The sequence below is a fragment of the Carlito syrichta genome, unplaced genomic scaffold (assembly GCF_000164805.1).
Source record: "Carlito syrichta isolate Samal-C Ts95f unplaced genomic scaffold, Tarsius_syrichta-2.0.1 Scaffold314672, whole genome shotgun sequence".
NCBI lineage: Eukaryota > Metazoa > Chordata > Mammalia > Primates > Tarsiidae > Carlito > Carlito syrichta.
The window spans coordinates 149,471-165,445 of NW_007258768.1; the positions used below are offsets into that span (position 1 = coordinate 149,471).

At 35.7% G+C, this 15,975-nt stretch overlaps 1 pseudogene across 1 annotated transcript in view; it reads left to right on the forward strand.

The window, feature by feature from the left end:
* The window catches only part of LOC103274256, a 121,687-nt pseudogene extending 113,292 nt beyond the window's left edge, over nucleotides 1-8,395 (forward strand). The window contains exon 2 of the transcript XR_002482745.1: nucleotides 8,265-8,395. The product of XR_002482745.1 is annotated as a 40S ribosomal protein S18 pseudogene (transcript). The remainder of the gene's footprint in view (nucleotides 1-8,264) is intronic.
* The last annotated feature ends 7,580 nt before the right edge of the window (nucleotides 8,396-15,975 follow it).

The window sequence follows — 15,975 nt, forward strand, 5'->3', positions numbered from 1 at the left end:
TTTCTTAGATTATGAGATGACAGATCTATATGAAAGTCACTGGAAATGTGAGAAGAGAAGACACATTTATTTCCCCTTCTAGGAAGAAAACACATTCCCTTTGAGTCATTATTTGTGAACATGTCTCCAAAAGCTACAGATAGGTCACAGGTGTAGAGACAATCAACAGGGTCCTCAAAAAACAGACATTAAAGAAAAATGGTTGTAAAGAGAGCTACACTTGCTTTGCTTCAGCTATGAGGCTTATTCACATGCATAATGATACTTTTTATGAGACATTTATTACAAATGACCTCATAAGTAAAGTCTCATGTAAAAAAATACAGAAAGAATCATAAAGGGAAGTGACAGATTTTATGAATTGCTTACGGGAAAAATGTAAAATATCATAGTTTGTTATGAAGCATTTGAGAGTGCTCAGGAAAACATGAAATCATTTTTATTGAAAAAGATTGATTTAAAGATGTTTAAAGGTATCTTTTAAAAATGAACATAAATCATGACAATAGGACAGTCTTTCAATGGAATCTAAAATGATAATTTTAGGTAAAGGAAATTAGATTTTTTAAAAGGAGGCAGAATAGATGATGGAGCACATGTGCTTGCGTGTGTGTGTGTGTGTGTGTGTGTGTCTGTCAGAAATCACATCCAACTTGTTGATATACGAGGAAGTGGAGTCATCAAAATAGGAATTCCATTACTTATTTTGATTATTTTCTCATCAGTGACTCTTTGTAAAAGCTGAGACCTATTTCCTATTGGATCTAATGAGTTATTTATAAGGATTATTATTATTATTTAGGATTATTATTGCTGTTATTTAAGGTGAGAAAACATTAGAGATAGTGATTTTACTTTGAGTTATGTATTAAGAGATTAAGAGTGGAGCCCTTCTTTAATCTTTCCTTAATTCTTATTTTTATTGAAGTATTGGAGATCTTAAGTGCCTACCCATTTACTGTTTTCTACGCAGTGTTAGTCGTAACAATAGCTAAATTTATTTATTTTTATTTATTTATTTATTTATTTGAATTGGAGTCTCACTCTGTTGCCCAGACTGGAGTGCAGTGGCCCCAGCCACCTGCTGGGGCTCCGGCGATCCTTCCACCTCAGCCTTCCAAGTAACTGGAATTACAGGTGCGCGACTGTACCACGACCGGCTAAATTTTTGATTTATTGTAGAGATGAGGTCTCACCAAGTTGCCCAGGCGGGTCTCGAACCCGCGGGCTCAGGCAATTCACTCGCCTCAGCCTCCCAATGCGCAGGATTACAGGCTGAGCCACCGAGCCCGGCTCAATAGCTAAATTTAATACAAGATTTCCTGTATACCACCCACATTAAATGCAAAATAAATATAAAATGACATGCATTTGCTCATTTTATTCTCTCAACAGTTTTATGATTAGATACTATTTTATACCCATTTACGTGTATAGAGTCTGATGCTGAGAAATGCTGTGTAGGATGGGTGTGGTAGCTCACCTTTATATAATCCCAGTACTTTGAGAGGCAGAGGTGGGAGGATTGCTCCAGCCCAGGAATTCAAGACCACCTGGACCACTTGGAGAGGCCACATCTCTCTACAATTAATCAAAAAGTTTGTTGGGTGTGGTGGCATGCACCTATAATCCCACTACTTGGGAGGCTGAGGCAGAAGGATCATCAGAGTCTAGCAGGTTGAGGCTGTGGTAGCTGTAATCGTGCCACTGCACTCGAGCTTGGGCAACAGAGTAAGATTATGATTCAAAATCAAAAATGCTGTGTTATGACAACTCCAGTTTATGATCCCAGAGCTCATGTTTTTAATCACCGTAACAACGTTTCTCTTTTACATAATGGACCCCAAAATTTCTTTTATTGTTTGTTTCCTTGTATGAAATAGACCTTTGCCTTCACAAAGTTGGATCACGACTAGGAACCAAGTTTACCTCTGGTGCCATAGAAGGTTCATGTCTGTGCTAGCTCTTTTCTCTTGCTTTTCCCAGTAGCAGCTGCTGAGAGTGCCAATACACACTCTTTCTTCTTTTTTTTTTTTAATTTTTAATTTTACAGATGTGGGGTACAATTCCGGGTTAGGTGTACAAATATTCATTAGGCAGGTACCCTTGTTGATGAGGTGTGCCCCCCCATCCCCTGGCAGATTCCCACCACTCCCAATCCCATCCCTGCACCCCCTCCCCAAGTTTCCCACTGCTGATCCTTTTCTTATAGTATTACGATAATTGTTCAAGGTTTGCTTATGAGTGAGAACATGTGATACTCAGTTCTTTGTTTCAGTGATATGTCACTCAGTATTATAGACTCTAAGTCCATCCAAGTTGCTGAGAAGTTAATGTTTGTTTTTCTTTATGGATGTATAATATTCCATCATGTATATGTACCACATTTTCTTCTAAGAGGCTTCTGCCCTTACAGTCAGAGAGAGGAAACAGGAAAGTTTCTCTTCCCACTGGCACCAAACCCAAAGTATGAAGACATGCTTACTCTTCCCTGTGAAAGAGTGGCAAGGTGTTCCCCATAGGACTAGCTAACCTATTCTTTTTACTCTTACATTGTGCCTTTCTTTGCGGGCTCTCAGAACCACTGCAGATGTTTGAATACAGTGAGTCCCATGAACTTTGCTTTTGCCTATGAGCAAATATTCTGGAACATTTTGGTGTGTCCTGGTACTGTATCTCTACCCTGACCATGGCACAATAACCACTGCTACATATGCCAAGTCTTCCTATGACTAAATTTTTTCTCAGTAGTCACAGCAATGCCTGTATCATGTGTGCTGACAGTTGTGTTGGCTTCTAAAATGGAGTCAGTGATCATCTGGGATGCTCTGTCACATTTTCTTTCATCACAAAACTCCTAGGGAAGCTTATTTGGACAGTAGAGGCTGCCAATGTTTCATGACTAACAGAAACATTAGATATCACCTATGAGAGACAAGTTTGGCACAAGTAAATCTGCTAAATCTTTACTATATTATTTGACCACTATTCTTATGATTAACCCTCACAGCTTGACATACTCCAGAGACTTTATAAGAGTTCTCTTTTCCTAAGGGAGTAAGGCTGAATTCAGAAGTATCTTATTATATTCAATTTAAATTTAGAAACAGTAAGTCAGTCTCACAAAATTAAAATATATCAGTGCTCATGACTGGAATTGCTACTTAATATTCAGGTTTTGAAGCGTCCATTGAACACTACTATTTTTCTTTGCATATGATTTACTTTCAGTGTCTCAGTTTTAGTTAAACCAGAAAATTTTAAATGCTAAAGCCACAGACTTAATGAAATCAGGAAAAGACTCTGCCTATATATCTATAAGTATATGCACATAAGAACAAAGAGCTCTCTATATGTCTTCTTCTTTCGTGTAACCACATATATATGCACACATATGTGTATACAATTTTATATATGTATAGACCAATGTGAAAACACATATTACATATATTTAGTAGTATATAAAATCGTATGTTCCTCTTCTTTGTCTTTTCTCCTTTTATCATTTAGAGATGAAAACTCAATACTGCAGGGTCTTTAAGCAAATGATCAACTCAGGTTTCACTTTTTTTTCTTGGTTTTGGGGTTTTTAACAGATTCTGTTAGCCAATGCCAAATATATGCGAATTGGAATAACTTTATAATTAAATAAATTGCAATGCTTGTAATCTATACAATAAGTCATGTTTTCCAGTCTGTGGTGCCCTTTCAATTCTCTGCATGATATTCCTGTCTAAAAGGCACTAATAGAGACATTCTGATCTTGAAAAGAAAAGTGAGGAAAATCAACATCTAAAACTCAACAAAGTCCTGGGTAGTAAAAGGTCTTTGTTCTGCAGAGTGTTCTCCCACAGAGGAACAGAATTTTCTTTTAGCTTTTACATTTGACTCCCAGGCTCTGAAATATAATAATCAAAGCTCTTTGCTACCTTATGCTGAATCTCCTGTACATGAAATCTTTTTATTTAGCAAGAAATGGAATTCTTGCCCCCAAATAATTTTATGAAAGCTTGAACATTTGCCAGTTAAAAATATCTTTTTTATTATGATGTTACAAGAAACTGCTGGTGGGCTACTGGGATAATTAGAGAAGACGAGAGGATATTTAATAAGTTTTCCAGGGTGCATTTGAGAATGTAACATAGATTATCATGTGCTCCTGATAATTTTATCTTTCTCTCTCTAGATGGCAAGATACCCTGTTGTTGTAATGCTTAAATTAGAGATCCAAGACAATTTTGAAACCTAGAAAAGTCTAACATTTTTCATGCATGTTTGTAAGGACAGGTGAAGCTTGATTCTCTGTCAGCTACTCTGGGCCTCATATTCAGCTCCATGGACAGATCAGTATAAACAAATCGATAGCACATCTTACTGGAAGATGCATTTTGCCTTTTCAGGGAATGAAAATAACCTTATAGTTAAATGAAAAGAAGAAACATAGCAATGCTCTTGGAAATTGTTCTGCATTCATTGTGCACCTTGATGTCTGCCCCTGCTTCTGTGAGGATGGGGGCAGGCATTTCAAGCTAGGTCACACAGGCTACATCCTGCTCCTGTAGATTTTTGAACAACTCAAACAAGACTGAAAAAAGTGATGCTCTCCAGCAAAGGCTTCCACAAAAATTCTACCGAATGAACTCTAGGGGGAGATGATGAGCTAGAAGCAAAGCAATAGAAATGCCACTACGAGATTGGTGGTGTCCCCACCCTGCCAATGGAAGAAAGAAGCAATGGAGAAAGAGGACTTAATTACTTGCTTGGTGATAACGATATTAGGGCAAAAGTAAAAGTACTGTCATTCAAGAAGTGGTCTGTCAAGGAACCTGCTCTCTGGAGGATTGATAAATCTATGTGGAATTTCAGTCAACGGGTAACCAGAACAGAATGAGAAAGGCTAATAGGAGGTAAAGAAAGAAATGTGTGCACACTCTTGTGATCAATTCCTTGAAGTTCAGATCACACTCTTGTGATCAATTGCTTCAAAAATAGCCGCCCAGGTAAAGTTGCAGTGTCAATATCCACAAGCTCTAATAGCCTCAACAAGTGTGGAAATCACACAAGCATCACTTGTGAACAGGTGGCATCTCTAAGAGTTGGATGTCTTAGACCAAGGGTCAGCCAACCACATTCCACAGGCCAAATCTAGTCATTTGGCTAAGTCTGTTTTTGTAAATAATGTTTTAAAGGAACATAGTCCCACTCATTATTTCTCCATTGTCTATGGCGTTATGCAGAGTGTTGCTCACTTTTGAAGTCTACTATTAGGAATATAAGGGCAGAGTTGAGTAATTGTGACAGAGACTTTATGGCCTGCAAATCCTAAAATATTTAGTATCCGGCTGTTTACAGAAAAACCTTTCAGATGACTCCTTGGTGGTCATAAGGAGCCTATGTTCTCTGTTGTGTCAGGTAAGTTCTACAGCAACTCCACAGCAGGTTGGCCTGTAATACTGTAACATGTCATTGTCACGTGGTAGGGAAAGACTTCATGAAATACCCCACAAATTACTCAACTTAGTTTTGTGTCTTTCATGTAAATTCCAGATTCATTCAGCTTTGGGAACTCCTTTTACAATTTGACAGCCACTATGCTACTTCTCAAAGAGAAGAGTTCTTTTTGTTTGTTTGCTTGCTTATTTACTGTAAGGAAGATTTCATAATCCTCCTGCCCCAAATATAATTTTGGCTGAGCCTGCTTGGTGATAGGAACTCACAGCAGTGCATTCACTTATACCTCATCCATCCTAATGGATTTCATCCATTAGGGCTCCAGAGTAAATGAGAACAGAATAATTGCTGAACCTAGGCTTATATAGCTCAATGGCGGCTCAGGAATTCTGTTTCAGAGTGGAATCGTTGGAAGGTCTTGTTTTAAAACTGCATTTGCATAGGAAGTACACTGCTTGTCCTTTTATTCAATAACATACTTCAACACATTTAAATCATTTTTACTTTGAAAATTACTCTTATTTACATTCTAGCTACAATTTTTATTATCAAATTTTTAATAGAAGTGACTTTGGTATTGGTGGAGATTATGAAGGAGTTAAATATATACTAAACCACCTCCTGGAAATACCCTTGTGCTAATTATACACAACTTGGAACTGCCTCAACCATTCTCTTCTACTATCCTGCATGGAACTGCACTTACCCCAATTCAGGACATTTTGAGGGAATGTAACAAAGCCACTTGACAGCAATTTATATCTGTAGGCCAATTCACAGTTTTCAAAGTACTTACATATACATTAGTCAATTAACTGCCCACATGCTGCAACAGATAAGACAGCAAGTGTTAATGTTTATTCCATCTAATATGTGAGAGATCAGAGATTCAGAGCAGTTACATAAATTCCCTAAGAAAAAGGATAGCAGAAATCTTAAACAAGCTCTTCTGACTTGAAATCTTGTCTTCTGTTTGAGGCTAAAAGCAAGACTTACATGGTTTACAAGTGTGTGTGTTTGTTTTTTTACTGTCCAAGAAAAAAGTTAGGGTGAGATTCCTTCAAACCTAATTTTTGATATTTAAAAGGGAAGAGAACTGTATTAGAAATCCCTCACTCTACTCTATAGCCTGAGTCTGGTTGTCTTGAACCTGGTTCTACTTTGAGGATCAGAAGCTAATTATTCATTGTTTTTTGCTCTTTGCAACAAATCTTAGTCCCCTCCCATCCTCTCCATCATTACACCACTCCAGCAGATGGATACTTTGGGTTAATTAACCTGACTGTCTGAAATCAGAAAGGTAAAGAGAAAGCAATTTGTTTCCTGGTGAAACTACTGCTTTCTGAGCTCTTTCATCTCTCCTGTGCTCTACCTGAAACATGCATCCAGAAACCTCCTGTCCCAATGGAAACCAATGGCTCCTCACCTCTAAGATATTGCTTGTTTATCCTGTGACAAGTCTAGCCTCCAAGCAGTGAGACCCAGGTGCCTGAGCTAGAATACCACCAGCATTTGCAGCACTGCTCCCCATGGCTGCAGGTGACTTCTGGAGGTGATGGGAAAGATAGGGGTTAGACACCACTAGCTTCTACTACAGCATATAGTACTTCAGTCAAGGAATTTATGTGTGGCAAAGTAGACAAGCAAGCGAAGTACTAGACTATTCAAAATGAATAAATACATACACCACTTCATCTTTCTGTGTCTGGACGCTTTTCCTCAGTGACCTGCTAGATTTCTTAGTCCCTTGAAGACTGTAAGTAGATTTTTCTTTTCCTGTTCTCTCTAGTGTTTCAGGGACTACCATGTTGATCCAAAGCCTAGAAGTTAGCATCCTGCTGATCACGTATTCATCAAAAGTCTTACCCTTCCCTGTCTCAGGTAATTGATGGGCAATAACTAACTTCAAGTAAAGTAGAGGAAACCTTAGCTTTTAAATGTGACAAAGTCAGGAGACGCTGTTCTCTATCTTTCCTTCCCTTCTCATCTAAGGTCATATATATCCAAACACATCTATATATATACTTAGATAAGGGAAAGTAAAATAATAATTACTACCGTTTAAAGTAAATGTACCTCTCTTTTACTCCAATGTGGGAAAATAGAGCAAGTTAATTTCCATTTTTTTCTTCTCACATTTTAAAACAGGATTTGTGCAGTATTTAAGCCAAATGGATAAACAAATAAATTGACTAGAGAGAGGGTGTGCAGGACAAATATTTTGCAAGTTTAAAAAATTTTTCTAATGTCATAATAACTCTCCCCAAACACCTTTTTGTGCATCTTTACGTGTGCTTACAAATTTCACATTCCCCTCCACTGTGTGTAAGATGGTGGGGTAAAGTCCACAGTGACAGAGGGAGAGAATTTGAAGATCTTAGTAACTCAACTCATTTGGGCATGATACTATAGATCGATAGTCAAGAGATCCAGATTTTACTTTGCCCTTTACTGAGCTGAATACAGATGGGAAACTTCCCTCAACACTGCAGGTATTCATTTCCTCTTTTATGAAACAAAAGGCCTTGATAATATTTTAAAATTATATTATTTTTGTTTTTAATAGTATTTTTAAGGTCTCTTCCAGATCTCTGAGGTGTTGTCCAAGTCAGAGATTCCCATGAACAGCATCCTATCCCTCTATTTCCTCTTTCCTCCTTTATCTTCTCGCCCTTCAGAAGGGCTAGTTCACTGGCTGGGTTTCTATTTAGGTCTGTGAATAACAGAAAGCCTGGAAAAGTGCTCAGTATTTTCGTTCATGATGAAGGCTTATTTAGTTCTTCTCTTTCTTCATCTGTTGCCTGTATCCATAGTGGAATATGGTTACTGTACTTCCAGAATTCAGATCGGTGTTTCAAGCCCTCAGAAGGAAGCAGGAGAAAAAAGAGCAGATGTCTACTCAGGAGACAGCGACGTAAGCTTTCCTCTCATTGACCAGAATTAGATCTCAAGGACCTTTCCAACCTGGTGAGCTGCATGAGCACAAGGAAGTCAAGTGATCGGTTTTCTATCCCTCTGGCTTCAGAAGTCAAGGGGGAAAGGAAGTGTGAAAGGTATGAGAGTGAACTAATCTTCAGTATCTGCCATCGTTGATGTTTTGGAAAAGGTGACATCTTAGGAGGAAGATATTATTGGAGAAGCAGTGAAAAAAGTTCTTGTCTTTTAAACTTATCTTGTCTTTCTTAATGAAAGTTTTCTAGAAAAGGAATGCATTATAGAAGAGCACCAATTGTAGATAATTCATCTAAATGATAAATTCAGGATAAAGGGCAGTTTTATGTTGCCAGTAGAAGTCTCATGATTGGATAGACTAGATAATAATCTCTAAAATGTATTTTTATTAGAACAGTATTATCTTAGCAGATTGATGAATCCACCCACTTCCAAATGTTCTAATAATTATTGGGCACTTAGAAATAAAATAACAATGAATTCCAACTCTTCCCTGATTATCAAACTTATTCAGATCTATTTAGAGATACAATGTAGCACAATATTATTAACATTATTACTATTAGTCAACCTTCATCTGTAAATGATGTGACCTTTAACTGTTGAAGTGAATATTTTTTACCAGTTATAATAGTAGATGATGGTTGTTTGAATTAAAATGATTTATACATTTATTTTAAAAATATATGATTTATGTCTAAGGGTGACTTTTTAAAAAGTGGAACAAAATTCTGTATTAGTCTTACAACTATTATTGGTTAAAATGTTGCTGTGAAATTTAAAATGTGTGAATTTCTATTTCTCAGAGAGCTACTTCCTGCATGTTTTATTTTTCCTTCAGATATTGGGTCCTGCATGATAAAAGGATGATTGGTGTTCTGGCATTTATAGTGCATTTGAACATAGACTCTGCTTAATTCTTCTCCTTGCATCCTGAATCAGTCAAATCTTCAAATTCTGAGTAGGGGGGAAAAAAGTTTATGTTGGAGAATCTGAATATTTCCTCAGTGGAAAAGGATTATGGGTTATTCTGAGATGAAGAAAACAAATGTCGTGAAAAGCAGCACAGTCAACTTGTTGGCCTTTCAAAAGTTGTAAATATTTAGCTAAAAGGAAGTCATAGACCTTAAAGTGTCCCTACTTTAGTTCAGAAATAAATATGGAAAACAGTAGAAGCTATGCAAGCTGTGGTATTTGTTAAAACGTGGCAACAAGTACAATGCCGTGATTTCTAAATAGCTGAAATCAATCAAGGAAGTGAAATGTGAAGTTTGACATTTTTAATAAATTACACTATTTACCTTAATGCAAGTGACATAATTGAGGTAAATTAAATAGAGGAAAGGAATAACTGAGCTGTAGCTAAATCATGTTTTAGTCAGTGCTCAAAGTTTGCTTTAAAATGTATTTAGAATTTTTAAAGTTCTGGAATTATAGAAGTTGGATTCTTTGTATAGCAGAGCTGCCAAGCTAATGAATTATGAAATTATTTCATAAATCAGTATTCCCAGGACAATAACAAAAAGAGTATGTACTTTTAGATGGATAATATTAACACATCAAAATAGTTATTATTGTGGACAGAATTATCTGGAAAAATTTACTATAGGCTGGAATTCTGAAAATAGAGTGTATAATATGTTTTCTTGATGCTAAAACTTTCCTAAAATTTTATTCAAGACTCTACTACTGCCATTATTGTAGTCAAGCTTATTAAAAGGTAGAGGAAGAATGTGAAATGTGTTTTAAAATGGACAGTTTTTGGTACAAACAGCTCTTAAATTTTTTTTTAGTGTACACTTAAAAGATATCATAAAACCTACACTTAGATATCAAAGAACAAATAAAACAACATTTCTATGGGGGTAAAGATAATTATTTAATTGCTTTCTTATATGTAACTCAATATTTTTTAAAGTTTGGTGTTTACATTTCAGTCACTGTCTAAGAATAGCAATGTATGTCAGGGGTATAACCTAAAATATTAAAAATATACATATTTTAGAATAGTCAAAGTTTGCTTTCATGATTAAAAAACTGTTCTATTGAAGAAAAGTTGAACTTTATCGTACAATTTAATTTTTATTATAGTATTCTTTTCATCTTTTTAACTATGATAATTTGCTCACTTAATTCTCTTAGCCATGGTTAATCATAACATCTTAAAGATTTAAAGTGTTTTATAGTTTTTCATACACAGTATAACATTGGATTGCTCTATAGCAGTTTCATTCATTAGGTCAATCAAAATGCATCTTTATTTTTTAAATGGTAAAAACACAGTGCAGGATTTTTCAAGGTTCTGTACCAACTAAATGATGGAACCAGGATTCAAACCCCAGGTTTTCTCTTCCTTGCCTTGTGTTTTGAATTCTTTGAGTACCAAGCCAACAGACATAACATTCAACACCACATTAGCAATAATGATAATAACATTTCCATTTTATTAGGTGTTTAACTTTGTACCAAGCACACTGTGAAAGTTATCAAGATAAAATTTATCTTTTTTACGGTGAAAATGAATTCTTATTAAAAATCCAGCTAAAGTTTTACCTAGTATATGACTTAAGCTTCAATGGAAACTGTTTCTGTCTGTAAATTATGAGCTGTTATCTGCCTATGGTAAAAATAATGCTTGAATCATAGGTGATTAAAAAGAATCTTTTAAGTAGCTGAACATCTCACTGAGCAGATTAATTTTTATATAGGACAAAACAAAAATTATCAGCTATAAATGTCCTCATCTTCTCCCTTTTCTGTAGAGGACAAAGTATACAGGATAATGACAATATTTGTGGGTGGACCCTCTTTAGGAAACAAGTGGGGTCTAATTGCACTGGGAGTTTTGGAGCTACCTGGTCCTGCCCTACCCTGGGATACCAGATGTGAAGGTCTGGGGTCTTGCAGACACTGCCAGGTTAGAGGCAAAATGGAGTTGGAAAGAAGGAGGAATTTTTGGTGAGGGCACACTATGAGAAATTTCAAGTCTTTTTGGAAAGAGGTACTAGATATGCTACAGTAATTAGGATAGTGAAAAGCAAAAGAAAGTTTTTTTAATTTCATCAGAAAATAACTATGGTCTTTATAGTCCTTATATAACTTTAATTGTGTTTAAGTTATTTCCTGGTAGCTAGCTACATTTCTTTGTTTTAATAAGCATTGCATGCATTAATACATAAAATAATTAAAAACATATTAGATACGTAATCCAAAAATTGTCAATTAATGGCTTATTTGAAGCAGGCAAAAATCTCATGATTCTTTCCTAAAGTTATCTTCTAGAATATATATTTAGTTTTCAATAAAATAATTTAATATCAGAACATGCTGCAAGAGACATTCACATTTGAGCAAGTAAATTCTATGAGATATTTTTTTCATTTTGAACTGTGATTACATAATTATTTTCTCTAAATTATTCAATTAAATTTAAATGTATTAGTATTTATGGGACAGTATTCAATTACTGACTATGAACGTACAGCAAAGACTGCTCTTTTAACAACCCCCCACCGTTACTCATTATATATGTACATAACTTAATCTCATATATCTACCAGGCACATATATATATATATATATATATATATATGTAATAGCACATAGGTCATATAGGTAACTTGATCAATAAAGACATCAAAACGAAGATGCGAGGTTGAAGTGCTTCTTCTTCGGCTTTGCACATAATTAAAATGCTAAAATCATTGAATTACTTAAATCAGGTATCATTTATGTTCTGTGTGACTAGTCCATCATAAAATTTAGCTATATAAGTTTGATGTGAGGGGAAAAAAGGTAAAATTTCCCAATGCATGTGAAAAATGTTACCTACATTTTATGGAACAAAGGTTCAAATTTATTTATCTCATTATAAACATTTTTAATATTGTGTTGAGACATATGTTTCAAGACATGCATGTTAGGCTGCATATTTTGACAAATATTATAATAAATATAACTAAAAATATTAAAAAATAAAATTAAAATCTTTAAATGATTTAGCAGTAGATGTTTAATGTCAATGTAATTGCAATGAAAAACTCATAGTTTGCTAGAGAAACTTAGCAGGCTCATTCTATAATTTATTTAGAAAAGAAGATGGCAAAAGTTGTTAAAATATAGTGCTAGAAATTTCTATATCAAAATTATATGATGTGACAGCAATTTATTAATAAAATAGGAATTAAAATTCTGTGATAACAATAGTGAAATAGATAAATAGATCTGTGAAACAGAATAGAAAGTTTCAGAATAGAAAGTTCAGTTCTACAAGTATTTGGAAATTAGTGTATGATAGAACTAACATTACCAATAAGCAATTAATTTTTTCAATAAATTTAGCTTGTACAATTGGTTAAAAACAGAAAAACATAAAGAAACTTATATCTCTACATCATTTCACAACCAAAATGCCATTGTAGTGGTTTCAAATTTAAATAGGAAACATTTTTATTTGTGGAAAACCATATGTGAATTTCTTTTTGAACATAGACAGGAAATAATACCTTACATAAATTGAAAACCTAAGTTAATAAAATTATTATGAAAATAAGCATAAATATGATTATACTAAAATTATTCATAAATAAGTTTGATAAATAAAACAAACTCCATATATGAAATATACATATTTGATGCATAACTAGCATTCAGAATACAATTCTTAAAAAGCAATATGAGCCGGGCTCGGTGGCAGCCTGTAATCCCGCGCCTTGGGAGGCTGAGGTGAGTGGATTGCCTGAGCCCGCGGGTCCGAGACCCGCCTGGGCGGCAACATCTCATCTCTACAATAAATAAGTAAATTAAAAAAAAAAAACAGCCGGGCATGGTAGCGCATGCCTGTAATTCCGGCTACTTGGAGGGCTGAGGCGGAAGGTCGAGGCTGCGGTGGCCGGGAGCGGCCACTGCACTCCAGTCTGGGCGACAGAGTGAGATTCCAACTCAAAAAAAAAAAAAAGCAATATGAAAAGATTAAGCAGGTATCCTTTTTGTAGAATGATTTGAGTTTCTCCAGATATATTCCCAGAAAGGGGATTGCTGGGTCATATGGAAGGTCAATTTCTAGTTTTTAAAAAATCACCATGCTGTTTTCCATACTTTGCTAGTTTATACTCCTACCAACAGTGTAGAAGCATTCTCTTTTCTCTGAATCCTTACCAGCATCTGTTGTTTTTTGTTTTATTGATGATGACCATTCTTACTGGAGTTAGGTGGTGTCTCAATGTGGTTTTGATTTGCATTTCTCTGATGATTAGTGAGGCTGAGCATTTTTTCATGTTTCTGTTTCTGCTCATATGCCTTCTTTTGAGAAGTGTATATCCATGTCTTTTGTCCACTTTAAAAAAAAAAAACTGTTTGTTTTTTTACCTTTCAGCTCATTTGAGTTCCTTGTATATCCTGGATGTTAGGCTTTTGTCAGATATACAGTTAACAAATATATTTTCCCATTCTGTGGGCTGTCTCCCCACAACCTGACTTGTACCCCACATTTTAAAAATAAAATCAAGAGAAAAAAAGATTAAACAAATCTATAATAAAATGAGGAAAAAATAGAGCACCTTTAAGAAAAATACATGAAAATGTTTAACAAGCATCTGAAATGGTGTTCATGCTCCTTAGTAATGAAGGAAGACAAACAGAAATTAGACATAAGATTTTACCTACCAGATTGGCTACTACACAGTCATTCAAAACCAAATTTAGCTGAGGATTTAGAGCATCTGCAACACTCTTCTATTCCTGCTAGAAATCTAGTCATGTTCACAAACTATATTAAAAATTACCTTTATTTGCCGGGCTCGGTGGCTCAGCCTGTACTCCGGTGCCTTGGGAGGCTTAGGTGAATGGATTACCTGAGCCCGCGGGTTCGAGACCCTCTTGGGCAACTTGGTGAGACTTCATCTCTACAATAAATAAAAAAACATTAGCCGGGTGTGGTAGCGCGCGCCTGTAGTTCCAGCTACTTGGAAGGCTGAGGCGAAGGGTCACCGGAGCCCAGCGGGTCGAGACTGCGGTGGCCGAGAGTGGCCCCTGCACTCCAGTCTGGGCGACGGAGTGAGACTCCAACTCAAAAAAAATAAAATAAAATAAATAATAATAATAAATAAAAATTACCTTTATTGAATTATAGTTTATAATTTATACATAGTGGAGAATATCTTGTACATTAAATTTCAGGCTGGGCTCGATGGCTCAGCCTGTAGACCCAGCACTTTGGGAGACCAAGGCGAGTGGATTGCTTGAGCCTGCGGGTTTAAAACCAGCCTGGGCAACTTGGTGACACCTCGTCTCTGCAATAAATCAAAAATTAGTCGGCATGGTAACGTGCCTGTAGTTCTGGCTACTTGGAAGGCTGAGGTGGAAGAATCACCATAGACCAGCAGGGATCGACGCTGGGGTTGCTGTGAGCCTGCCAAGGTACTCCAGCCTGAGTGACAGAGTGAGACTCCAACTCAAAAAAAAAAAAGTTTCAGAAATTTTATGTAACATTATACGACTTTAAGTATATGTTTATGTAATACTATGACATTCAAAACAGGATATGTGTATCACCCCCAAATGTTTCCTCATGCTTCATTGCAGTAATTCTCTTCCCTCTATTCTCCACAACCGGCAATCAATGATCTGCTTGCAGGTACCAATGCTTTTTCTAGAATTTTACATATTATGATCATGCAGAATACTGTCTTTTGTGCCTGATGTATTTCACTTAGCATAATGCTTTCAAGATGAATTAATGTTATTGTATATCCGTTCCCTTTTGTTGCTGAGTGGTATTCCAGTGTATAGATGAAGGCAAATGTGTTTATTCACGAGTTGATACATAATTTGCTGCTATTAGGAATAAAACGTCTATGAATATTCTAATGTTCAATTTTAGCTCTTTACTTTAGTCTTAGATTCATTTTGAGTTAAGATTTTATGTGGCATGAGGTAAGGGTTGAAGTACATTCTTTCACATGTAAATATCTGATTGTCCCAATACACTTTTCTGAAAATTCAGTCCATTTCCTATTGAAGTACTGTTGTACATTTGTCAAATATTAATTGACAATACATGAGGGGAATCCCCAGAAAAATGGAATTGGTTTTTGGAGAGCAGGTCCCTTGTGGTACAGGATTCCCCCCGCTAGATAAGTGTTCTAGGCCTCATTATACCGGCTAGCATTGTTGTGAGAGGGTGAATTCGACTTCAGTGAAATTTCTTTTGGAGATTCTTTCAATGTGTTTGTGCATTTCATGATGAGTGATTTAGAACGATATGATTCTGTACCTCACTCTCCCCATTCACCCAATCTTGCTCCAGGGAACATTTATATTTGTTTCCTGGATGAAAAAAGTCCTCAAAATGAAACCTTTTGTCAATGTGGAAAAGTTGAAACAAACAAACCAAAATGGCAGCAGCACTAAAAGGTGTCAAAATTGATGAGTTCAAAAGCTGTTTTGAGCAGTGGAAAACGGATCTTGATAAGTGTATTGTATCAAACGAAGAGTAAGTTGGAAATGACTAACGTTTAAACATATAAAAAGAAATACACAATTTTTTATAAATAAATTGTGGGGCTTTTTTTG